Source organism: Mus caroli, chromosome 9 (genome assembly GCF_900094665.2).
Source record: "Mus caroli chromosome 9, CAROLI_EIJ_v1.1, whole genome shotgun sequence".
Classification (NCBI taxonomy): Eukaryota; Metazoa; Chordata; class Mammalia; order Rodentia; family Muridae; genus Mus; species Mus caroli.
This window is the reverse complement of record NC_034578.1, coordinates 52,063,353-52,089,532: the sequence shown is the minus strand read 5'-3', so window position 1 is coordinate 52,089,532 and position 26,180 is coordinate 52,063,353. Positions and strand designations below refer to the sequence as shown.

The 26,180-nt window shown below is 44.1% G+C and overlaps 2 protein-coding genes across 3 annotated transcripts in view; one reads left to right on the top strand and one right to left on the bottom strand.

Annotated features, from left to right (window-relative positions):
* Positions 1-19,422, bottom strand: part of Tmem266 (transmembrane protein 266) — a 112,919-nt gene extending 93,497 nt beyond the window's left edge. For both annotated transcript variants that reach the window (XM_021173267.2, XM_029481173.1), the window contains exon 1: positions 19,335-19,422. The gene's annotated coding sequence lies outside the window, so the exon portion shown is untranslated. The remainder of the gene's footprint in view (positions 1-19,334) is intronic.
* Positions 19,423-19,607: 185 nt separating this feature from the next.
* Positions 19,608-26,180, top strand: part of Nrg4 (neuregulin 4) — a 103,167-nt gene continuing 96,594 nt past the window's right edge. The window contains exons 1-2 of the mRNA XM_029481086.1: positions 19,608-19,803; positions 24,072-24,135. The gene's annotated coding sequence lies outside the window, so the exon portion shown is untranslated. The remainder of the gene's footprint in view (positions 19,804-24,071; positions 24,136-26,180) is intronic.

The following is a 26,180-nucleotide window of genomic DNA, read 5'->3' as shown; positions in this document are numbered from 1 at the left end:
GGCTACAGAACAAACTGTAGTATTGGGGGATGGGGTCTAACAATCCTCCCCACTGTGCACACATGAAACTGAATATTAGTACCAAATCCCTATTTGATGTGTTTTTCTGTACATATATACCTATGGTAAATGTTCACTTTCTTACTTAAGGAATCACTTTTCAGTGTTTCTTTTGGCATATTGGAATTCACCTCAAATCACTACTTTTGTTCTTTGCGAGTATTATTGAGCAAAATAATGATTCTTGGACACAAACACTGTGATGTTGAGACAATTACTCTGAAAAGCATATGGCTAAGAGACAGACAGATGGCCAGGGAGCAGGGACAGGGTAAATACACTGGACAAAGGGATGCCTCACATCCAGGGGTGAGTGGTGTGGGATGCAAGGGATTTCATTATAATACTCTGAACAGCACGCAATTAAAAGCTTACAAACTGGGGGCTCGAGAGATGCTCAGAGGTTAAGAACACTGACTGCTGTTCCAGAGGTTCTGAGTTCAATTCCCAGCACCCACATGGTGGCTCACAACCATCTGTAACAGAATCCGATGCCCTCTTCTGGTGTGTCTGAAGACAGCTACAGTGTACTCATATGCATAAAATAAATAATTCCAGAAGTCCTTACAAACTGTTCTTGGGTTTCTCATTTACTATTTTTTTTTTTACTGTAGGTAACTGAAATTACAAAACATGAAATGAAGGGAAACTTTCTTGCAAAGAGAAAGAACCCAACACCAGTTAACTAAAGATGAGGTCAATGACCTGCCCATATAGCCAATGGCATGGCATTCGTCATCAGTGACGTGGAAGCTTGCCTTCTGGAATGCTTCAGAGCTCAAAACCAAATGCAAAGATAGCAAAGTGACCTGAGTCAACTTAGGAGGTGAGGTTCGGGGTGGGGGAGGATGATCCTTTAAAGAGAAATACATCCTAACTGGAGAAAAGGAGCCTTTGGAATAATCCCCAAAATGTCCACTGAGCAATGAAGGCCCTGGGCCAGGAGACAGGTGGCCGTATCAGCAGAAACAGCAGGTGACGTGAGACCTGGATCCATCTGTAGAGAACAATCCTGCTGGAGTACTTTCAGTTAGAGGAAGGCAGGAGAGCTGGGGATGAGTGGCTGTCCCTAACATGGAACCTGACTGTGTACAGAGATAGCTCACAGCAGACATGGTGCTCTCCACGTTCAGGATTCCTAATGCTTGTTCACTAACAAATGACAGATGGTTTACTTTGCTTAGTCACTACAGACACTGGAAATTTCCTAACCTTAGGACCTGCTGTGAGCTGAATTGTATTCCTTCAAGATGTGTGTCCCCTCAAAACCTTAGACCTGACAATGTCTTTACAGACATAATCCAGTACACTGAGGGAATGCTGAGTCCAGGTAGATACCAAACAATGGCCTACCCTTATACCAATCAGAAGCAAGGAGAAAGCACCACAAGGCAGAGGCGGGACCCAGGCAGACCCCAGCCAAGGCACACCCAGCGTTACTGAAAGAAATGTAAGGAAGGAATTCCAAGAGAATGGGGCAGGTATGTGGCCCTGATAACTCCTTGACTTTGGACTTCCATTTCTCAGAACTGTAAAAAGAAAAAAAAATTCCATTGTTTTCAGCCCTTGGGATTCACCAAACAGTATGTGATACGCTTCACAGCCATTACAGGAAAGTAGCAAAGATGCTGAGATGGTCAAAAAGGGTACAGGATGAAGCCTATAGGTAAGCCCTAGGGGGAAAAAAAACAAATTCATACCCTAGATTCTGAGGGAATATTCTGTCCCCTAAAGGTACACAGAGGGAGGTGTGGTGCCGTTAAATGGTATCTGTGCATTAAAGACTCCTTGTGTGGCTTTACCCCGACACATATACCAAGCAGAGGGGTGTGGACTCCAGTGTTGTTGCTGTTAAGGTTGAATCAACCTCAGCATAGCTCCTGAAGAAGTCACACTAATCAAATTCTCAACTTTGTAAGAAAGAAAACAAGCCTGCTCCTTTGTTCCTTCTGTGTGTGTGCAAGAAAATAATCCCGGTTCTCTTTAGGTTTCCCAATGCTTACGATGGTGAGAAAGGACCCACAGACAGACACCTGAGAGCTGATGATGTTAAGCTGACTTAAAGTGAAGAGGCAGGACCAGACCATGAAGAAGCCAGTGATGTACTCCACCCAGTCCCCCAGCAGGGTGTGTCTCCAGGCCTCCAGCATCTGTGGCATTCACTGTAGACTGATGGCTCTTTGGTTTCTCTATGTTCTGGGGCAAGGTGCCCACTTCCACCCAAGGAACTCTCCTCTAGACAGAGTGTCAAGTAACTGCTGCTACATTACAACTATGCTCGGAATGTGACTTCCTCAAGAATTACAGATCAGATCTCTTTGATAAAGGTACGGGTTCCTCCACTCACATTAGAACTAACATTGGCTATATTGGAGTTTTGTGACACTTATAAAGGCCACTGCTACTTTGGTGGCTGAAAGCAGCAGATATTGTCTCATGGTTCTAAAGGTCACAAATGTATGTCAAGGTGTCAGTAGGGTTGGGGTCCCTCCTGGTTCTGGGGGAGAACCTGCTACTTTCTCCATACAGCTTCTGGTGGTTCTAGCTGTACCAATCTCTGTCTCCACAGCCACAGTGCCATCTCTACTGCACCAAAGCTCTTCATGTCTCTCTTCTATTTTTGTATATATTTCATGTATGTGAGTACTTTGTCTGTGTGTACATCTATCTGCCCACCAGAAGGTGGCATCAGACAATTGTGAGCTGTCATGTGGGTGCTGGGAATTGAACTCAGGACTTTCAGAAGAGCAGTGAGTGCTCCTAACCACTCAGCCATCTCTCCAGGCCCCCTATGCCTCTCTTCTACAAGGATACTTCTAAAAGTATTTATAGCTCATCTGATGGTGAAGAATTCTCTCTCAAATCCATAATTTGATCACATCTTCAGTGACCCTTATTCCAAATTCACAAGTTTTAACATTCTAACAACTGTGACGTGTAAGTCTAAGGTCTTTACAATGCCTTGGACACAGAGAGGACAGAAATTCATTTTTGAAATTCATTATGTTACATAAATTTTGACATTGGGACATTACCAAGTATGTTTGTTTGTTTGTTTTTTAGTTAAAAAACTGTATGTGTGCATGGCAGGGCTTATCTATGGAAGGCAGAGGACAGCTTGGGGGCGTCTGTCTCTCCTACCGTGTAGGTCGCCAGGATCACACTCAGGTACCTGTAGCTGATGAGCCATCTCACTAGCCCCCTTATCTGTTTGACATGTCCTCCATATCTTGTGCATGCATGAACATGAGCATATACATCAAGGTAACTTATTTCCAAATTCCCCCCTTACTACCACCCCATGCTCTTACCCCTGAGCACTCTCCTAAAAGGTAATCCTAGACATTATGCCACAGACCCCTCAAACTAAGTTTCTCATATCCACAATATAGGAGAGCCATCTGACACTGATGTTGTCTCTTTAGGCTAACCTGGGAGTAGCATGAGAGCCAGGCTTAACACTATCTTTAACTATGATCTCAAGTGAGCTCATATGATCATATCTCACATTCAATCCTTTCTACCTCACACTCACACGTGCACACACATGCACTTAGCAGATTCATGTGCACGTGCATGTGGAGGCAAGGGGCAGTCTTTGGTCTTGTTCTTTAGGCACGTGGCTTTTAATTTTGAGATGACTTGAGGCTCTCACTGGCTTGGCTCACCAAGTAAACTGGGCTGGGTGGCCACACCCAGCTCCAGGGATCCACTTCCTTCCACCTTCCTGGCACTTGTATTTTAAGTATGCATTGGACACCCAGCCTTTTCCATGAGTTTTAAAATTACACTCAGCTTGTCACAATTGCAAGGCAAGCACTTTGCTGAATAAATTATCTTCCCTGGTCCCTTCTACTTGTTGAGGCTCCATCCCATCTAATGTTCCCCTTCTCAGAGACCCTCCAGACACTTACCTCTTTCTGCCTATGCCTTTCTCTGAGGTCTTCCTGCCCTGCCTCTGGATGCAATCTCTACTAAGACACGGTAAACTTCCTGGAAAGGAAACCTTTCTAGAGACTCAATGTGCTTGCTACTTTTCTCAGTGTGACAACTTACATAAGGATAGGTTTATTTTGCCCATGGCTTAAGAGGACATCAGTCTATCATGGCAGAGAGAACGTGGTGCTTGGTCAGTCTATGCAGCCTACACTGCAACTTACTCATCTTGATGGGTTAGGAAACAGAAGTCGGTGCAGAAAAGCTGGGCCCATCCTTCTGATCCCCTTCTGGACGTTCTACCTCCCAACCCAAAGACTCCAGAATCTTCCAAACACCCAGGAGCTGTACATCAAGTGTTCAAACACATGAGCCTGTGGGGTGAAGATATTTCACAGTGGCCATAACAGTGCACAAAATATGTTTGTTAAATTACTATTGGCTATGAGTAGGGGCACTCTCACAAGGCCCCACCTGTGGATGAAGGGATACAGACAATTAATTACAGCTGAGAGGGAGAGGAAGCTCTCCCCAGGGAAGAGCTCTTTAACTAGTTATCTAATATAAAGTGGTCAGCCCTAAAACATCCACATAAAAGCAGCACTAAATGGAGTCAGCAGACTGTATTTATGTCTCCCCCCCTCTCTATATATGTATGTATACAACACACACACACACACACACACACACACACATATATATATCAGAGTGTGTTTAACATCCTGTTAGGAAGGGAAATTTCCTTATATAGCTGGGAAAACAGGAACAGGGAAGGTAGTTTTCTATCGAGAAGTAAAGCATTGATTTTTAAGAAGGAAAAATAGCGAGCTTAAAGAACCACCTTCTCAGTACCAGGCTTAGGCAGGGACAAAATAGAGCCCCCCTTTGAAAAATGTACATAGATATCTGAAAGCAGAGCCCCAGGACCTAGGAGGCTCAGCTCAGGAATTCCGAAGTGCCACTCTTAGGTTACTAACCTGTGTTGAGGTCCAGAGCTGTGATGTGACTCATTTTGATCACTCTTAGTTCAGAGACGAACACAAGGCAAATGGTGTTTGATAAACTTCGGCCAAATTACTGTAGCAACAAAATGAAGTGGACTTGCTTGATGCGGGTGTCCCTGCCTAGTCATGTCATCAGACAGACACAGACTATGGTGTCTGCAGGTTTGTCTCAACATAAGCCACTGCTAAATATAATGCTCAATCCTGTAATAATCCACTTTAGACACAGCTGATCACTCGTCTCCCTGAAGAGCTTCATTGACATGGCTCTCAGGAGACCACACCATCTAGTGTTAATCTCTTCCCTCATTGGGTGTTCTGCCTTACTTTCCATCATTGGGTCTTCCCCTTGACCTCTGAACACTGACATGCCTTAGGGTTCATGACTGTAACCCTTTCCCCCAACTATCTTCTCTTTCTTGCCCCAGGAAAGTTCATTCAAACCCATATCTTAAAATGTCACCTGCATATCATCTCTAAAATGTCTGACTCCAGCCCCGTTTTCTCCCTGAAATCCAGACTTGCGTATTCAACTGCCTGTTTGACATCTTCAATTAGATCTCTAATAGACTGTGAAATGTAACATGATTGAAACAGAACCCCTCATTTCCTCCATTTAACATCTCCTCCTCCTCTGTCTCCACATCAATAAATGGCAATTTCATCCCTCTGGTTGGTCATTCCCCCAAAACTATGAGGCCCGCCTCAAACCCAATTATCAGCAAGCCTTGTGGGCTTCACCTTCAAAATGTACCCAGATTCCAAGCATTTGATCCACTGGCACAGGCATCCCTATAGCCAAGTCACCTTTGGTATTACCCAGGCTGCTGAGTCCAGCTGTTCCTCTGTTGCCTCCCTATGAGACCATCCTCCATGGCATCCCCATGACCCTAAGACAACTTCAGTCATTTCACTCCCCTGCCCCCAACACTCTAATAACACCCCCATCATATTTCCAAGCTTCACACTGTCCATGGGGTCAGCACAGCCCTACAAGTTCCTTTTCCCATTTCCTTCTCCGTCTTCTGAGTTTCAGCATTCTCATTACACAGGCCTTTTTGTTGTTCTTGGCAAGTTATTAAGCTGAACTAAACAGAAAGCATTAAAGCCTACTATAACATATACTAGGAAGAGGTACTTTGTGATATCAATAACACAAAGCCGTAAAGGAACAGAGTATGTGTAGTTAATGAGCAAAGTCTCAGTTCTGCAAGATGGAGACTTCTGGGCTTGGATGGTGATGATGATTGCATAGTGCTATAAATACACTAAATACCACTGAATTCAGTGGTTGGACTGCTGAGCTTTATAAGTGTTTTACCACAATTAAAAATAATTTAAAATCATTCAATAACAGGTAGTATCCATAACAGTAGCAATAACTGTCAATAGGTATTATAGATATATCCATAATATATAGGTAATATACATATAGGTAAAATAGGTAATCATATTTGAAAAAAAAAACATTGTAGGCTCGGGAGATTTAGTGGGAAAATGAATTTGCTGTGTAAATATAGGGACCTGAGTTTGGATCCCACACCCATGTAGAAAGCCTCCAACTCCAGTGTTTGTCAGGTCAGGTAAGAGGCAGAGACAGGAGAATCACATTGGCTGGCTGGCCAGCCAACCTAGCCAGAAAAACAGTGAGCCCGAGGTTCCATGAGGGGCCTGTCTGCAAGGAAAAGGTGGAGAGTGATAGGGAGGATGCTCAATGCTCTCCTTTGCCCTTCCTACACACAGAGCTTGAGATACAGCTCAGTTGGTAAAGTGTTTGCAGGGCATGCATGAAGCCCTGGGTTCTACCCCCAGCATCCCCTAAGCCAGGTGTGGTGATACACACATCTAACCTCAGTACTCAGGAGACAGAGGCAAGAGGGTAAGAAATTCAAGGTCATCTTCAACTGCAGAGTGAGTTCAAGGCCAGCCTGGGATATATGAAACTGTCTCACAAGAAGCTAGCTACACCTGTGGGAGCTGAGGAGCCGGCTCAGCTGATGAATTGTTTGTTAAGCAAGCTTGAGAATCCACCATCCATGTAAGAGCTAAACATGGTGGCTCACAGCTATAATCCCAGCACTGGGAAGGTAGAGATGGGCAGATCCCTGGGGCTTGCTGGCCAGTCAATCAAGACAAATCAGCAAGCTTAAGTTCCAGCAGAAGAAAGAGACTCTAACTCAAAAATTAAGGTAGAGAGAGACTGAGGAAGACACTTGATATGGACTTCTGGTTTCCACATACATTGTCACATACATGCACATGTGCATAAAACAAACACCTCACACCCAGGGTGACAATAGTATTTAACTATAAACAACGTCAGTGGGAAAGCACCTGCGGCCCTCACACTTCCCACTGAGTATGCTCAGTGACAGAGGACTTGTATCTAGGAACTGGATATGAGTCCTTTAACCCTTTAGAAGGACTCAGGTTTTCTTTATTCCTTGTCTTCCTATTTATTTGTTTATTTAGGTTTTGTGAGACAGGGCTTCTCTGTGTATTCCTAGCTGTCCTGGAACTTGTTCTGAAGACCAGGCTGTCCTTGAACTCAGATGTCTACCTGCTTCTGCCTCTGCCTCTCTGCCTCTCTCCCTCTGCCTCTCCAGTGATGGAATTGAAGGTGTGCAGTCCAATACCTACTGCCCAGCTGGAACTCAGGTTTTTAGAGCAGACTCGGTGGGTGCTATGTCTCTGACACAAGCCAATCATCCCCAGATGAACAAGCTGCAGCAAACTTCTGACTCTCTCCATCATGTGTCATTGACAATGTGGTATCCTTTGACATGTCCAAGGTACAAAGCTATGTACAGTGTCTAATTAAGGATTTCAGATAGACTAAAGTTTTTTTCCTGCCAAATGCCATTCATCAATACTTGAGTCTTCCAACAAATATAACAGAAATACAATTTGTAAAACCAGCTCACTTGTGTCAATTATTTTGTCCTGCTGTTTTATGGCCCTGTGTAGTTTAAAAGAGTGGAGGAATTATGTTTGGATACTTAAATCACAAAGCTCACTTCTATCACTGGATGAGGATGGCCAGGACCTAGAAAAGTCAGGTGACTTGTCTGAAGTTGTACCTCTAGTTTGTGGAAAAGCTGAGACTAGATTCCAGGAATCCTGATGCTTTAGGCTAGCGCTCCTTTTCAGGTACAGACGTATCTTGGAGGTACTGCAAGTACAGTTATATATTGCTACAATAAAGTGAATAAATATACTGAAGTAAATCATACTGTTCTGGGGACACCCCCACAACACAGAATACTGCACGGCTCTGGCTTGTCCACTAGAACTAGATAGTTAAGACTGTGTTGCTGAAGATGCCATACAAATTGGTCACAGACATGGAACGATTAAGTTTGTACTATAGCTTTCTCCTTCCTAGCTGGCGTTCACAGTACTAGGTTGCTGGCAGGAAATTGTAATCATTTTATCCAGCTGTGAACCTGGTGAGCTGCAGTCATGAGCAGTGTGGTAAGATGTGCACATGTGTGCAATAGTGGTACAAATGCTATTGGGGAAACCAGCTTCTTCCTGGCTGGATTTAACGCCCACCTTAAGAGGAAACACATGCCTTGTGCTGTAAATATAGCCATGAGCCCACGCTTGGGGAGCTCACAGGCCCTAGAGGTATACCTACTGTTGCAGTTGTTAGTCTACTTTATGGATACAGTATCAAACTGCCCTCTAAATTTGTAGTCTACCCCAGTAGATTAAGCTTAATTCTCGTACATCATCGGAGAAGTTCCTTGGTGTAGTGGATGGTGGTTAACATAGAAAACTGCAGCTGGTCAAAGTGCAGAGAATAAAAAATGTCAGTGGAGAGATCAATATGACATCTCTATCACACCCCAAGGCTCAGTGACCGTCACAGAAGAGGGAGCAGACTGTAAGAGCCAGAGACTGGGGATGGCCAGGCCAAAACAGAGTACAGGATCTCTGTACTTATGATCCTGAACAAAATCAAGCCAGCCAACATGCTGTCGTGGAGTAGGAAGGGGTTTGTGAGCCTCTGCCCCAAACTGAGGGGCTTCAGAGAGGTGAGGCTGTTGGGAGAAGAAAGACGCTGCTGCTGTCAGCTTTCTTTAAGGATATAGCTCCTGATCACGCTCCAGCAAATGGCCCCATATCCAGAAGTATACAATCAGCACAAACTGCGAGTCAACAGGTTATAAAAAAATAAATAACACAAAATTGGGGGCTAGGGAGTAGATTTGGGAGGTGTTGGTGTGAATTTAATTAAAATAGATACTATGAAATTCTCAAAGAATTAATAATTTTTTTATTTTTTCTTTAAATTTTTTAAATAAATCTTAAAGCAAGTCACATGAGTATTTTGACTGCTAATTAAAGTTATAATTATACTGTTGTGTACTCTATTTTATATATATCTTTTTTGTTTGTTTTTTGTTTTTCAAGACAAGGTTTCTCTGTGTAGCCCTGGCTGTCCTGGAACTCACTCTGTAGACCAGGCTGGTCTCAAATTCAGAAATTCACCTACCTCTGTTTCCCAAGTGCTGGGATTAAAGGCGTGCACCACCACTACTCAGCTTGTATTATATTTTTAAAAACAATGTATCGGGGCTGTAGAGATGGTTAAGTGGTTAAGGGCATTTGTTCTTGCAAAAGACCCAGGCTTATCACATGGTGGCTCACAACCATTTGGAATTCTGGTTCTTAGGGTTCCAACATCTTCTTCTGACCCCTGAAGGTACCTGGCAAGCATACGGTACACATACATACATGCAGGGAAAAATAATCATATATATATAAAATAAATAAGTCTAAAAGAAAATTTTAAAACAATGTACAAACCTTATGATTCTATATTGCTAGTGATACTCTGAACTGCTTGAAAGACAGATGCTCTCATGCTTGGTTGACATGAGACTTTGTTTAAAGAAGAAAAGCATGAGGCGTGCTATGTATGAAGTGAGGCATTCTTATATCAGCTTGGGAAATGGGGAGGAACTAGTACCAGTCAGCGTGTAAGAGTGAAAACTAGAAATGGCTTCATTTTCCCCTGCCTTTGTCCTCATGCTGTCTACAATGCTCTCCTCTCCTCTCGCCTTGAAGACGAGAGGCTTCAACAGTTTCTGTAGCTTTCTGCCCACTCACACGTGCTAGAACCACGCCCGATGGTTAGGTATTAACAAGACCTCATCTGGTCTAAATCAAATATTCAGTCAGTTATCTAGCTCCAAGCTCTTTTATTCACCTAGTAGGATATGCTGCAGAGGTGGAGGCAGGAGGATCATAAATTTAAAGCCACCTTGGGCTATGTTATGTCTATGGCCATGCTACCATGAAGACACCTGCTCTCCCTTTGATCTTGGGAGAAAATGCATCAAGTTATCTCAGATGCCTGGGTCGAGAGCACACGGCAAGTCTTCAATGTGTGCTTTCCTTTCCCAAAGGCAACAAGCAAGCTAAAGTTAATCTTCAGCCAAAGCAGGTTTCTTCCGAGGACGGAGTCTTAAAGTTTTCTAGCAAGCACATATTTAACTGTCACAGTCTTTGGGTGTGGTGTGCGATTTCTGCAACTGCCTTTGGAAAGAATATAATGGTGACCCTCAATTGGAGATGCGCTCCACATCACAAGTCTGCAGCCATATTTTCGAGTAGCCATGAAGATTACTGAGCAATTGTGGCATTTCACTAGAGCACAAAGCACCCTGTCATTCATTCTTCACCCCTGAAGTCCTTGAAGTGCTGTCTTGGAGTAGCTCTTTGGTCAAGAAAAAACTGGCGAGCTGAGCCAGCATTCCACAGGTCAAATAAAATTTTTTAAAAATTGTAAACCACTTAGAGTTCTGCTGAAATACTATTTTTAGTTTGATAAACTTATTATTACAATCCTGACTGTATTTTATACACTTGAAATGCCCAAATATAACACCCTAAGAATGGCTGCAGTATTCCTGGAATACGTTGTTGCAGCCGGATCTAAGTACTTTGGGAGTTAAGATGGTCTCAATTTTGTAGCTGCTTTATTTACATATCATTATTTGTGATATAACCTATGCATGGTTTAGAAACACCAATGCTATTTCAAATTTCTAAAATAAATGTATCCCACACATTAGTTACAATCTTCAGTTGACCCAAACTGCCCAAACTCTATAGTTTACAATCCAGACCATGGATGAATTTTCTGTAGTGACCCTGAGGGTCTCATTTGAGGAAGATTTTAGACCCCACAAAACAGATGGTAATTTGGGGAAATTTTTTGGTAATCATATTTGGGGAGGGTTGACAGAATTACTGGCATCAAGTGGCAGGGACCAGGGGTGGAATTAAACATCTTGGGTAAAGCACAGGATGACCCTGTGCAAATGGGTCACATGGCCCAGGCTGCTGACAGTGCTTCAGTAGGGAAGCTCACCTTGAAGGCTCATGATGCAAGGAGCCTGGCCCTTAGGATCCTCTAGGGCTAGAGAGAGAAAGTTGTTTGATTTTTTAAAAAAGATTTATGCATTGTATGTGCATGAGTACACTGTAGCTGTCTTCAGATATCAGAAGAGGGTATCGGATCCATTACAGATGGTTGTGGGCCACCATGTAGGTGCTGGGAATTGAGCTCAGGACCTCTGGAAGAGCAGACAGTGGCTCTTAACTGCTGAGCCATCTCTCCAGCCTGACTTTTTTTCTTTCTTGTTGTATGATTTTTAATTAATTTTTTTCGCACAATATATTAAATCATGTTTTTTCTCTCCCTCAACTCTTCCTAGATTCTACACATCTCTCTACCATCCAACTTTATGCATGTGATCTTTCTCTCCCTCTCTTAGGACAAGCAAACAAACAAACAAACAAACAAAAAAGTCCCAGCACCCCACCCCACCCCCCAAAAAAACCTCAAACAAACAAAAAAAAATTGAAAATCCAAACAAACAGGCAACAGATTAATAGTACAAAAAAAAAAAAAAAAAAAAAAAAAGACCGTTGAGTTCATTTTGTGTTGGTCACTCCTGGGAACGGGGCCTGCCCTGGAGTATGATTGATACACCCAGTGATACACTTTATTGGAGAAGACTGACAACTGAGAAGAAAGTCTGGTTTTTATGACCTCAGAGATAATGCATATACTGATGAAAAAGGCTACACACACACTAGCCTTTATTCCAACTGAGCACACTAGTAATGGGATTAGATTTGTGTGTGTGTGTGTCTGTCTGTCTGTCTGTCTGTCTACTTCCTCAAGTGGGCTCAGTTGGACCCCACCTTATTTTGTGAGGCGGATCACTCACTTGAATTAGTGCTCACTGATTAGCTGGACTGGCTGATCAGGAAGCCCCAGGGGCTGGCCAGTCTCCACTTCGGCCCCTTGCATGAGGATTACAAATGATCATGACTTTGTCCATTGGTTTGTTTGTTTGTTTGTTGTTTGTTTTGGGGGGGTGTTTGTTTGCATAGGTACTGGGGATCTGAACACAAGTCCTTGTGTCTGTTTGTCCTGTAGCTATTTTACCAACTAGGACATCTCAACTTTTTTCTTTTTAAAGTGGCTATCCCATCTATTAACTTTAATGTCGTCTTTACTTGGCACAGAGGAGGAATGCAGGCCCAGAACAGAGCGACTCAGAGGAGGTCTGTGTCAAGTGTGAGGGCTGGTGGGTGTGTTGCTTGAACCCTTAGCGTTCATTTTATCCTGACGGTAGAAAGGATTGGGATAGAAAACAACATACAAACAAAAGCAAAACTCTAAACACTGTAAAAGTAGCTTCATAGGCTGCAAAGACGTCAAGCTACCTTTTAAAGTATGAAGTCATTCCCTGTACTCCCATCGTTTTTAGTTATTTCTGTACATACCTCTACATTCCACAAGGTTCTCGGGTTTGCTCTCCTGGCACTGTTGACTTGGTTTTCTCCTATGAAGCCTGCACGGACTCCAGAACCGATCAATACAGGCGTCAATTTAGAAAGAAGGATTTTTTTTTAGAAGGTTCATATAAAACTACAGTGTCTTAGCGGATAAAAGATAGGAGTTAAAAATCCTACTGTGTTTAAAGTATTGGGCAGAATGCTGAGAAAGCTATTTTTGAGAAGTATAAATCACAGCTGATGTTTTTGAGTAATTTGTGATCCGCCAGAGAGATAGGCTTCATGCCCAAGGGAGGACGCTGACGTCACAAAGCAGGCTGCACTCGTGGCTCCCCGGCAGGCAGGCAGGCATGCAGGCAGGCACAGCCCTCTTTATCCCTCTGGCAGTGAAGTGGGGCATAGCAGGACAAGGTGAAAGTGGCCCAGTGGGGAATGTACTGCAAAGAAGGGGCTGGATGGAGACCGAACAAGAACCAGTCTTAGAGGGGAAAGTGGGTTTTATTTTTCCCCCAAAGATACAAGGGAAGCATTAATGATCAAAGGTGACATTTAGTGACTGCTGCTCTCGTGCCATGCTCTCTTCATCTTCATTCCCGAAGCCATGACATAGCTCTTCCACAGGGAACCCGAGACAATTAACTATTCAAGTTCCACTGCGAGCAAGAACAAGGGCCAGGATTTAGATCCAGGGTAAAGCTCACAGGCCTTAACAACACTGACCTGGGGCAGATCAGGAAGTGCAAAGAGGCAGATGGACAGAGTGCTTCCAGGAAGCAGCAGCAGGCTCAGGTGTTGCTGAGCCATCAGGAAGGAAATCTGAGAAACAGCTATCAGATTTGTGACCTTTACTGGAGCTCTGTGGGAAGAGAGGTGAGGACAGGAGTCTCCCGTGGGGCAAGGAGGACAGCAAATCTAGCCTTGGAGAGGGACTGGCAGGGAGGACAGGAGGAAGGTTTCAAGGAGCAAGTCTGATGAGGTGCAACCTCAACTTTATTCGAGGGTTTGAAATATCCTACTCTTTCAAAAAGAACACATTTTAGTAATTATGGCAAGAGACAATGAGCTGCTTTGCATGCAGGTAAATGCAAAAAATTTAACTCTTTCCAAGGAGACTATTAGGGAGGAAGACATTGCCTCAGACCCACACAGCTTGCTTTGGAGCTCTTTTGAGGACGGGAAGCATCAGAAAGCCATCGCACCAGGGCTCCACTCTGAGAACATCTATCTGATACCAGTCTGAGTTAAAAAACCTGAGCTGCTAAACAGACATTCTGGGACAGATCCTTTGTTTTAATGAGTGGTTAGGACGGCAGCTATCAGTTTTCATGCCAGGTACTGGATAGTTTCCATTGCAAATCAAACACAGGTTTAGGGGGACTGCAGCTTTTGAAAGGGAAGTCTACTTAGGGCAAACAATTCAGAGCCACGAGTGCAGCCGAGGAAGAGGAGGTAGAGGACAAGAGGAAGAGGGGAGTTGGTCTTTATCGGAGCCTCTTTCCATGCCTGTCAGCTCCCTTCAGCACCCCAGTACAGTTCCTTATATAGAGTTCTAGGTATGAATCAGTCCCCAAAGTGCCTACAATTTTGTTCTGTCCCAAACAGTTCTCCTGCAAACTGCACATTCAGGTTTGTTTGGCCAAAGGAATCTGAGTGTGCTGCTTCTACCTCATGATTGCTAACCATACTTCCCAGACAAACTGGTAAGTGCTGTGAGAGCGAACCCTAACTTCAACAGGAAAGACACCAACAGCTATTTAATGTCTAAACAATGCAGCCGGTTACCACAGGGAGCACGATGATTAGCCTGCCTGGCGTGAGTGAGCATAGATTTTCTTTTTAGTGACACGGGCTGAAAACTTGGTGGTCAGCAAAGCATTCTGGAGTCTCCTTCTTTGGAAGTCGTCAGAAACACTGTGCAGCCCAAGTAGAGGGGAAGCCTCACCAGATCCCCACAGTCATGGGCCTCTCCTTATGCTTTGCTGCCCCGTCATAGCCTCAGAACAACTCTCAGGGACTTCCTCTCCATCTCTACACTGCCTGATTCTCCCAAGTTGCCTCTTTTACAGAATTGGAGCAAAAGAAAGACCATTTTCCCTAATTCTTTTTGCATGTTCCTTGGTGTTGCTGTAAGGAACATATAAAGCCACTGCAGGGAACAGTGAGAGCCACCGCTAATGAAAACAAGAAATGTGGGAAGCTGAAGGGATCCGAGGGTGCCACCGTGAGTTGTCGGCCCCATTTCCACAGTTCCAGGGATAGGAGAGTAAGGACAGGCAAAACCTTTGCCTCTGTAGTGTTCGTTCCATGGAGGAGATGGATATTAACTCAAGGAAGACTTAATGCTGTGTGCTAGGGGGTGTTATGAATGCAGACGAGACAGGAAGAAAAGCTAAGGGCTTTTGAAGGCACAGTTAGACTTTAAGCAAAGCCTCAAGGAGGTAAAGAAGTGAGCCTTCAGAACCTGCAGGAAGAGCGTTCCTGGGATAAAACCTATTATAGCCAAGACCCGGAGGCAGAGAAACAACAGAGAGGCTAGTATGGGTAGAGAGGAAGGATTGGGATGGAAGGTCAGAGAACAAAGAGGCAGAGACCACTTCACCCTACAATCAGAGCTGAGAAAGGAAAAACCGAGTGTCTGAGTCACAATGACACAGCCTGGAAATCAGGTCTGTTCCTAGCCCAGGGTCTGAGTCTCACTGACACAGCCTGGATATCAGGTCTGTTCCTGTGTTGCGTATTTGGGGCTCCCAGCTCCTCATCTGTATACCAGACCACAAAGGGTAACTGCAAAGAGACATGGAATATGAAACTCCCCACCCGGACCCAGCACATATCAGCTTCCTACCATAACACCCATCAGTTCCCACAGCCTTTCCCTAGTTGTAGGGCTCTTCCCACTGAGTGGGAATGAAAGTGTTTAGAAGCTGGCCATTCAAGGGCCTCTCAGACATCAAAGATGTATTGGCAGGTGCAAGAAAACAAACTGAAAAGATCTATTTGTCTATGAAAATAGTAGTTGTAAGAAAATAACATTTTAGTTTCTGTACTTAAAAATCTGGAACAGTCCACACCAAGCTGTTAATGGGGGCTACTAGTAATAGCATTATCAAAGACTTTCAATTTTCCTTTTTTTAAAAAACGACTGAACATTCTACCATGAACATTTATTACATTTGAAAAAAAAAATCGTAGCATAGGCCAGTGTTAACTGATGCAGGGGAATTAGCTTTCTGGTCTGCTCTATATAGACTTCATCCTAAGATAGGTTGCTATGATCCAACTTCAGGAACTTCTAGGGAGTTCTAGGATCCTGAGATGAGATCTCAACCACAGAAGGTCCCAAATGAGTTCTGAGATGGTCCTCGGCCAGCATCCATGACCCCAGCTTGTTCCATTTGAACCATTGAGGGGATGGGAAATCCTTGGTATAGCTCCCCTCAAGAGCAAAAGCAGAAACCAATGAAATGAAAGTCCTTCCATATAAACTATCTATGAATTTCTGTGATTCACGGTATTGGCACTAAATCTTTTTTTCATTTAAAAACACTAAACTAAGGGAAATAAGTGAAACTCTATGTCCTAACTAAATAACTTGCATGGTCAGCCAGCACAAGACAGCTCACAGCGTCTTGTTCACCAATGCATTAAAACATGCACAATAACCAGTTACAGCCAAACATGTAGCATGAAAATGGTAGTCCTTCCTCTCCCCTCTGAAATGTTCACTCTCCGTGAGAGGAATAAAAAAGTCACACAGATGCCTTCATAATGGCCAGCATGGCTTTTTCCAAGTTTAAAAATGTTTCAAGAAAGGAAGACATAGTCCAGAATATTCGGTTGTTTGCTTGTTTACAGTTCCCGAGTTGACCTGTGAGCTCATCTGTGCATTACATAAAATGCTGTTTGCATGGAAGGCAACCAGTCTACCTCGTGCTTGGCAATTATGAGATTCCTTCCTGGAGACAATCCTGACACTTCCCAAGGGAAAGAGAGCCCTTTGCTTCCCCAGAAATCAGCAACACCTCTCTTTCTGCTTCCTCTTCTCAGTGCTGTCAGGACTCATCCCGAGTTTCTGACCATAGGCTGGAAATCTCCAGGGCAGAAAAACTCCACCTCAGCATTTCCATAAGCACTGGAAATTGAATTATTCCAAAACGGAGTCTTTTCTAAAAGGCAAATCTTCTATACAAATTGTCTGCTATCAGTAGACGTCAGTATCGTGATGGAGGTAACATTCTGCTCAAACCAGGCTCATGTCCAAGGAAAACAGCTTTTAGAACTTAGAGAGTAAACAATTTTATATATCTCGCTTACTGTTATCTATCATAGCCAGTGTGTGCATCATTAAAAGCTGTGTCTTCCATATGATGTGCTTTCCAGTTAATTCTCTAAGTTCAACCATACCTTTCTCACTACTAGCTCCATTGCACAGCCTGAGTATAAAATCTAGCAGCTCCGTTAGGTGAATTTTCCATTCACGAAACTATAACAGCTTGTAAGTCCATGAAAACTGCTACAAATGTGTAACCAAGTCCAACACCTGAGCTGTAAGAATGCACTTGTGAAAAGAGAGATTATATATATATATATATATATATATATATATATATATATATATATATATATATATATCCATAGTCAAATGGATACATTCTAAGAGCTTTTAGTGAATAGTTGCCATGGTTGTAGACACCAGACTGTGCCACGTGGCTGGCATGGAGTCCTTTACCCCCTCATAGCACCCACAAGTGTGACAAGACAGTGGAGTGACGACCAGCAGTGACAGCAAGAGATGGTGCTCAAACAGGTAGGGCGGGGCAAGGGTGTGAAGAGTAGGCCAGCACCCACATGATCTGTAGGTACTTTGTGGGTTTAAACTGAACATAATTGATCATGTGAGGTAGTTTCAATGCAGGATGCCTTGGACCCTGTGTTTAAAAATAGGCTCAGTGTCACCACAAAAGAAATTACACACGGTGCCACTCATGAACACCAGTTTCTCATCTTGGAAAGCCACAAAATTGGTACGGGATCTGTGAAATGGAAAATTGCATCAGGGCCTATGCGCTCACACGTGAACCCGATCTTAATGAAAAGATGGATGGGGTAGCAACACTGAAGTTGAATGCTGAGCCCCCAGCGCCCTGCAATCTGCAATCCAGTGTGAGGCAGATGAGCTGGATCTTTACCCTGCTCCTGGCTGTGCGACCTTGGGTAAGTCAGTTAACCTTTTAAGTGCCAGCTTCTTCATCTCCAACACAGAGATGACAGCCTTGCAGTGAAGACCCAAGGAAATCAGCCACAAATGGCGTTTAGCTCAGCACTGGGCCCATACAAGTACATCTCCTGGTTTAATGTGGTACCACAGTCCAGCTGCTGGATCCCCACAGCTTTCGAGTCATTTTCATTTTGTGCTTCCAGCTCTTTCTGTTCTTTTCACTATATTATTCCTGGGGGAGGGCCATAGGGAAGCAGTTACATACAGTCCACTTTCCCCACTCTTCTTCACAGCCAAGTTAAAGCTAGGGAAATAGATAATATACACTGAAGAGAAACCTAGTGCTTAGAATATGGTGATGTATGTATATGGAATATAAATAAATCATATTTCAGTCTAAACTATATAATGGAAAAAATAAGAATTTATTTGAAAAGAAAGAATTGGCAGGCAACACATTTAAAGAGGATAGAATGGGGTCTTATGGACCTCATTATTTCAGTATTGGTGACTATGAAACAGAATGGAGTATGGGGTCTGACTTCCAACAGGTGGCTAGCTTTAATCGGCTTCAGATGCAAAACCGCGATGAGTCTGAGTAGGCAAGACTCAGATACTCAATTCAAGGCCTCCTATTAACAATTTAGAAAGAATTTCTTTCCTGGGTTTAAACCTCCCTGGCAAGTTAGCAAGCAGGGAACTGTCTGCACCTGTCCTCCGAACAGTACGCCAGGCTGACATGAAACCCTCCATCCTTTCCAGACCGTCCATCCTGCCACTGGGGCACCTAGCGACAAACCGGGGAAGCCCACTAGGAAGTGGTCACGACCAGCAAAGCCACAAATCCCTAGGGTGTGGGATTTCCACCTCTACACCACGTCTGAAAACCGAAAATAGGCGTCCACTTGCTATACTGCAATGGGATTCCCCTTAGAAGCAAACCTCCCGCACCCCCAGCTTTCATGTTTTATTAATAAATGCAAGATGGCACACAGAGGCAAAGAATAGGAGGGAAGGCATCTGCAGCTGGACCCGAACCAGGACAGTTTGCAAAAATAAATAAGAAGCATGTGACAAGCACATCCTCAGTCTGGATCTGAAGACCCCGTGCTGCCCAGAGGATGGTCGTCCGGCTCCCCAGCCCGGGACATGAAGGTCAGCTGCAGGATCCTAGTCCTCCAGGGCAGTCACCCTGCAAACCACGATCCGGCCCCTACCCTTGCCTCCCTCACCCGCCCGCCCCGGCCACAGCCGGGGAAGCCCCGGCGGCTGCCGGCTGCAAGAACACGTACCTGCTGCCGGAGCTCAGGATTCGCTCTGCTCTGCAGCGCCGGGCCCGCGCTCCCGCTCCCGGGGCTCCCCTCTCCGCCCCCCCCCCCCCCCCCCCCCCGGCCCCCCCCCCCCCCCCCGGGCCCCCCCCCCCCCCCCCCCCCCCCCCCCCCCTCGCGCCCCCGCCGCTCCCTCCGCCCCTCCGCCCACCCCGCTCGAGCGCGCGCGCACGCGCTTTCGGGACGGCGGCGCTCCCGGGCCCGCGCCTGCGCTCTCGCTGCCCGCTCCCGCTCGCGCGTTCAGGAGGCTGCAGAGGGGCCGCGCGGCTGTCTAGGAAACTGCGACCAGCGGGGGCCGCGTGTGGGCAGTCACCCCCGGCGAAGGGCAAGCGGGCCTCGTGGCGCGGGTGACGGGGGGCAGGAGCCCGAAGCGGAGGCTGGCTGGTTCGGCCGAGGGCGGGCGGGCGCCTGCGGTCCCACGGTACCGCCCTGGGTGCGTTTTCACACACTGTGCAGTGAGTAGCGGCGCGCAGTGTCCTCGGAGGTTTCTGCCTGCCGTCCCTGGTGTGTGCATTGCCCCAAGGAGCCTTTGAAGGCATTGCCCACCCCTCGGTGGTCCCCATCACATTCTCACGTGACAGATACACTGTGCGTGTTGGTCGTGTATTGTAAATGAAGAGTTTTCTGCCTTTGAAGCGCCTGTCCCGGTTGAGAATGCCTAGAGTAGACAGAGTGACTGAGCAATCTGGGGGTAAAAAAAAAAAAAAACCCTAACGTGTGAAAAGGAAAAAAAAAAAAAGCTACTGCTGTGAACAGTTTTTAAAAAATAGCCGCTTTCCTTTGAGGTTTTGGCCTTTTTATGTTAGATACTTTTAAGATCGGAAACCTTTCTTTCTCTAGGGCACAAAGTTCCTGAGTGACTTTGGGGTTCTCCCCCATTGGCTTCCCCTCTAGAATAATCACTATTTGGTTAGGTTCACATGGCCTTCAGGAACGCCCTGCGACTTTCTTGCCTTCTCTTCCCACTCTTCCACTAGCAAAACGGTAGAAATTAGAATTGAAAGCTTTAAAACCCAGACCATACATAGAACCGCCTGAAGGGCTCGGATCAGTTTTTAAATAGATACAGAAATGTCTAGACAAGGAATGTACATCTAAATTTGGCCGTCTGAAGGGAAAAGTATGTCTTTGTTTAGTCCTCACCTACCAACATTTCTTAACCATCTGTAATGTCTAATTTCGGGAGGGGGGGGGTCCTTGGAGAAAACAGTTGTAGAAGTTATTTGGCTTGACAGGATTTCCCCCTACTGGTTCTAGGCATAAATAGACTGGAAAGTAGAAATGCTGCCCTCCCTCCATGCTACCTCCCCGTGACCCCCCATTTAGTAGAACTACACTTAAGTTTCCTTAAGGGCATTGAACGGCATTCATGACAGTGTTTCGCTGGTTAGACATCTGGCAAAACATTGAGATACAAAGATTTCCTGAATTAGACTCCAATAACAAGCACAAACAATAATCCCTGGAATTAATAAATGAGATTGCATGAAACTAATCACTCCCCACCCCCACCCTATGTGCCAGAAAATCAAGAGGGAGGAGACAGACTACCCTACCGAATGGGAGACATTGTTGGAAAGAAAGAAAAGAAAGAAAAAAGAGAGAAAGAAAACTCTCTCTCTCTCTCTCTCTCTCTCTCTCTCTCTCTCTCTNTCTCTCTCTCTCTCTCTCTCTCTTTCTCTGTGTGTGTGTGTGTGTGTGTGTGTGTGTGTGTGTGTGTGTTGTCAGTGGCTGAATCCACTCCAGTTCAAGAGTTGTCTCCACTAGATTAGCCTGTAGACATAGATTGACCTGGAAAGGTCCAGCTGTGCCTTCCCACACTGTGGGCGGTGCCACCATTGGGTAGGTGGTCCTCGTTACTATAAGAAAGCAGGCTATTCAAGCTAGCAAGCAGTGTTCTCCTACTGCCTCTGCATCAGGTCTTGGCTTTGCTCAATGATGGACTCTAAACTGTAAGTCAAAGAAAGGCTAATTAAAGGAAACTCTAATTAAATATCAAGAGTAGTGCAAGTATTTACAGGGAGAAAAATTAGACTACATCCATTTATCCAGAAACTTTGTATTCTAATACATTTTTTTTCTTTTAAGTGTAAGTGTTAAAGATGTCACTTGAAGATAATACTTTAAAACGTTACTTTAAATGTCACTTTAGGGTAACATTTTTTTCTACCATGGTTGTCTAAGAGGAACTAGAGAGGAACACAAGGACATCTTTTGCCATTTCGTTCTGTCTTGTTTGGTTTTGCAGCACTGGTTATTGAATCCTGGCCTCATTTGTGCTACCCAAAGGTTCTGCCACTCAGCTGTATGCCCAGTCACACGTGTCTTTTCTCTCTCTCCCCTTCCCGGAAACGCTATGGAAATTAAAAAATCTCCTAACATTTGCAACTTGTCAGCTCTATGCTTCCCCCTGGTGGTGTGTCACTACCGCAACACATGCCCGAATTAAAATCCTGATTTCTTTAGGGTGTTGAAACCTAAGCTCGCTGATATTCACTCACACACACACAAACGCGAGCACACAGGGGAGGAGGACTGGGGACATAGCGACAAGATGTCTCTCTACTTTCTCTAATGTCGCCTGTTCTTCTTCTCCTCATGTACACCAAATCCTGAGATCCAGAGAAGGATTACCAAACTGGTCTAAAACTGAAACCCACAGCAGGCGTCTCACTATTGCCATTCAGCTTGCTCGGTCTTTATGAATCAGTAACAAACACTTGTTTAGAGTCAGATTGTGGAGCCTCTCAAGCGCACTGAAATCTAATTTCCAGAAGATTGACTTGGGAATTTTGGTTTTAACTGCCTTACGTGATCAGTGCTGATAGCGGAGATTGGGAACTCCTCCAGCTCGAAACAGCACAGGTGTTGCTTCAGTATGTGGCGGGTGAGGAATGGGAGGGAGGCCTTCCTGTGCATGTGGAAAGGAGTTACAGAGCATCAAGAAAACACGCTCAAATGCAGGATGGAAGAGACTGCTTAAGATGTGTGTGTGTGTGTTGCTTTCTTGACAGACAACACTGTTTCTAAGGTGGTATCATTGGCATACTATCCATGCCAAGATGCCTTAGAAGTAAGTCACACCTTTTATTTTTTTTAAAAATTGCACTACCCTTTTTTCTGAGTGTCAATTCATGCCAGTACTCCTAGCATTGGAGAAGCTGAGGCAGGAGGATCAGGAGTTTAATGTCAACCTGGGCAACATAGGAAGCTCAAGGCTAGCATGAGCGATATAATAAGGCCCTCCTTCAAAAGTCCAAAATCAGAAAGGGAGGGAGGAGGGAAGGAAGGAAAGGAAGGAGGGCAGACAGTTTTTTCAAGAGCACCAAAATCACACAAACAGAATTTTGTGTGTGTTCATTCCATGGCAGCAAGATTATGAGAAGGTAAATTGAAGATGATGTTGGTCCTATGAATGTCTGAAAAAAAATTGGTCTCAGGATGAAAACTTCTGTTTAAGTTACTAATTGGAAAAAATATCCAGATCTGATGCCTCATAATTTGTGAAAATTGGAATTCTATGCCAAGTCCTAAGTTGTTGATGTTTATCTACATGTGCATATTTTGTGGGTGCTTCTAAATGCCTTATAGCACAGCTTTGCTAATGTGGACTGTGCAGAGAAGAGCCACGCTGTGTCCAGGAGAGCTGAGAAGTAGACTCTGTTATGTTGGGCGATATTTATCTGAGGCTTAAGTAGTCACAGTAACTGCTAACAGCAGGTTTCTTTTTAAAATCCTACTGAGGTAGCTTTAATGAGTAAATATATTTGACACAATTAGCAACATTCATATGCAGATAGTCTATATTAGATGCAACAGAAAGTACAATAGTATGCATTCCTTCGGCCTCAATAAACAACTGCAAAAGGTTTTCTTACTGAGCGTAGTGGTACTTACCTATAACTCTTCAGGAAACTGAGGCAGGAGGATGAAAAGTTTGAGGCCCACCTTAATTACATAGACAGTTTGAGGCTGACCTGTACATTTGCTAGATCTTTCTCAAAATAATCTTAAAAGAAAAAGGTTCAGTCCCTGATAAAACACAAAGAGAGGGGGATGGGAGGCAAGGAGAAGGATGGAGAGAGTTTCATACTGGAAGAAGGCACTAGACTTAATCACTAACACCCCTCCAAATTAACATATTTTAACCATTTATCTGTTGGCATACTTTCTACTGTACATCAGCATTAGAGAACCCTGGGCTTCAATTGATCTTTAGTTAAACATGACCTCAGCTGCTGGGTGTATTCCAAGTACGTCATAAAAGTTCAAGGCAAGTCAAGAGTTGAAGTTCATATCTTAACACCATCCCTCCCTACATGTGAATGTCAGTGTCTTACTAAACATGCTGCTGTAGTGATTGGGAGGATGAAGACACAGGCGGCAAGGAGTCCAGCACTGCCTTTCTATGAAGCCGCTGGGAGTTTTTCATATGTGTAAGGTTTTGTTGTTTTTGTTTGAGGCAGGGTTTCATTCCATGTATCCTAAACTCAGGGTAATCTTCCTGTGTCACCCTCATGAATGGACCACCACACACCACTTAGTATGTGGTGTTTAAGAGCAAAAGAAAATGGAACACTTTGAGTTATAAGTTTGGTTGGTCATTACCTATTTTTAGTTTGTGTGCGTAATTGTGATTTGAATAATTGAATTCAGATATGTCTGACTTTGAACTTTATTAATTGTTAATATTTGCTTCAGAGCTAAAGACTGCATCTGGAAAATTGAAAATAGCGTGAAGCTTAGTACTGTGGAAGACCAATATGTAGGTATCGCTTCCCAAGGCATTAATAAATTCCATTATATCTTTGTTACTATAAAATGTATTTTATTTTATGTTGGCTTATAAGTAGAGTTGAGTAAGAGACTTTTCACTATCTTTATTTCCTGCCTATTAACATTTCGTTTTATGATCATTCCTGGAAATACTTTTGTATAAGGTAGAGAGGTGTCTATAGAAGAAACTTCTGAATGTCGGAAACTCTTTGAGTATCTGGTCCCAGAAGATCAGCAAATGAGTCAGACTCAGTTTTCAAGTGAGCTTTCCTGTGTGTTTCTGTTTGGAAGTTGCGTATGCTTCACGGGCCAACTCTTTCATTGCTACACAGCTCATGTGTTAAAGTGGAATACTGGCAGCTATATACTTGAAAACACAAAATATCCAGCACTCCATTCTAGTACAATGTAATTAGGTTCCTCATTTTTTATTGATAGACTTCTGGGCTGGCTAGTCTATGTCAACTTGACACAAAGTAGAATTATCTGAAAGGAGGGAACCTCAATTGAGAGAATGCCACCATAAGATCTGGCTGTAAGGCATTTTCTTAGTGATTGGGTGGAGCCTCCCGTGGGCTGGTGGTCCTGGGTTCTATATGGGAGTAAGCTGAGCAAACTATGAGGAGCAAACCAGTAAGCAACACTGCTCCGTGGCCTCTGTGTCAACTCCTGCCTCCAGGTCCCTGCCCTGCTTGAGTTCCTGCTCTGACTTCCCTCAGTGATGGTTTGTCACCTTGGAAATGTAAGCTGAAGTCAACCTTTCCTCCCCAAGTTGCTTTGGTTATGGTGTTCATCACAGCAACACTAACCCTATCTGGGCCAAGGTCTAATACTTGTGGACATTTATTAACTGCTTACAGTATTCCAGAATGATGGCTCCACACGCTTTATTTGAATTAATCTTTTATATAATAACTCTTTTTGACAATATGTAGTTATTATTAATCTTATTTATAAAGGAGACGGAGGGAGTAGCTAACTTGCTCATGGTCACACAATCAGTGTGGAGCCTAGATTGAGACATAGGCAGTCTGATTCAGAGACCTGTAGTTCAATCCTTTTGCCTTGCTGCTTCGAGTGTACACAGAGCTGTAAAAGTCTGAGCAGTATGATGTAGCTGGAAAAGCATTCTGGATTCCAGGGTTCTGTCTCTTAAGCCATTCCGCCATCTTCAATCACAACAGCAGTGGGAATTGATTTAGAAGATGTAACTCACGCAGGCATTCTCTAACCCTTTCTAGCTCTAGGGTTTTATTACGATTATTTTGTCTACAGAAGAGAAAAATGATTTGTTTAACTTATCTGACTTAAGAAGAGAGCCAGAAAAATAAAGTACTAACATGGTCAAACTTGAAAGTAGATAAATTTTGGATAAACACGCTGTCATTAAATGCATTGTGTTCTTATATGTATAACTATGAAAAGGTCCTGAACTGTTATATGTTCCAACATTTGCATATGACACATTTATATAGAGTGCTCTGAGCCACTGTCTTGACCTCCTATTTCAGTACACATAGAATAAATGCTTTGGGGCAAGTGAACTTTGTGGCTAGAGGGTAGATCATATTATATACCATGTTCCCTTCTTCTTTCTGATGAGCACTACCACCTTATTGAAATGACAATCCATATTAAGTTTCTTTCATAATTGTGACATTTTCCTTATGGGAGACAATACAAAGAATAGTTTCATAATAAAAAAATGAATCTTTTTGGACTATAGAGATGGCTTAGTTGGGTGGGGGGGGAAGCCTGTGCTAGCACGGGGGCTTGAATTTGGGTCACCAGAACCCACATAAAAACTGTCAATGGCAGCATGTGACTGTAACCCCAGGGTTTGCTGGGGTAAGCAGAGAAAACAAACATTGGCTAACCAGCTAGCCTAGACCCACTGAACCTTGCTTCAGTGAGAGGCCCTGCCTCAAAGACATTTGAGGTAGGTAGTGGTGTGAAAAGGCAGATGACATCAACCTCTGGCTGCTATACATATATGTACACACACACCCCAACACACACACATATCACACTCAC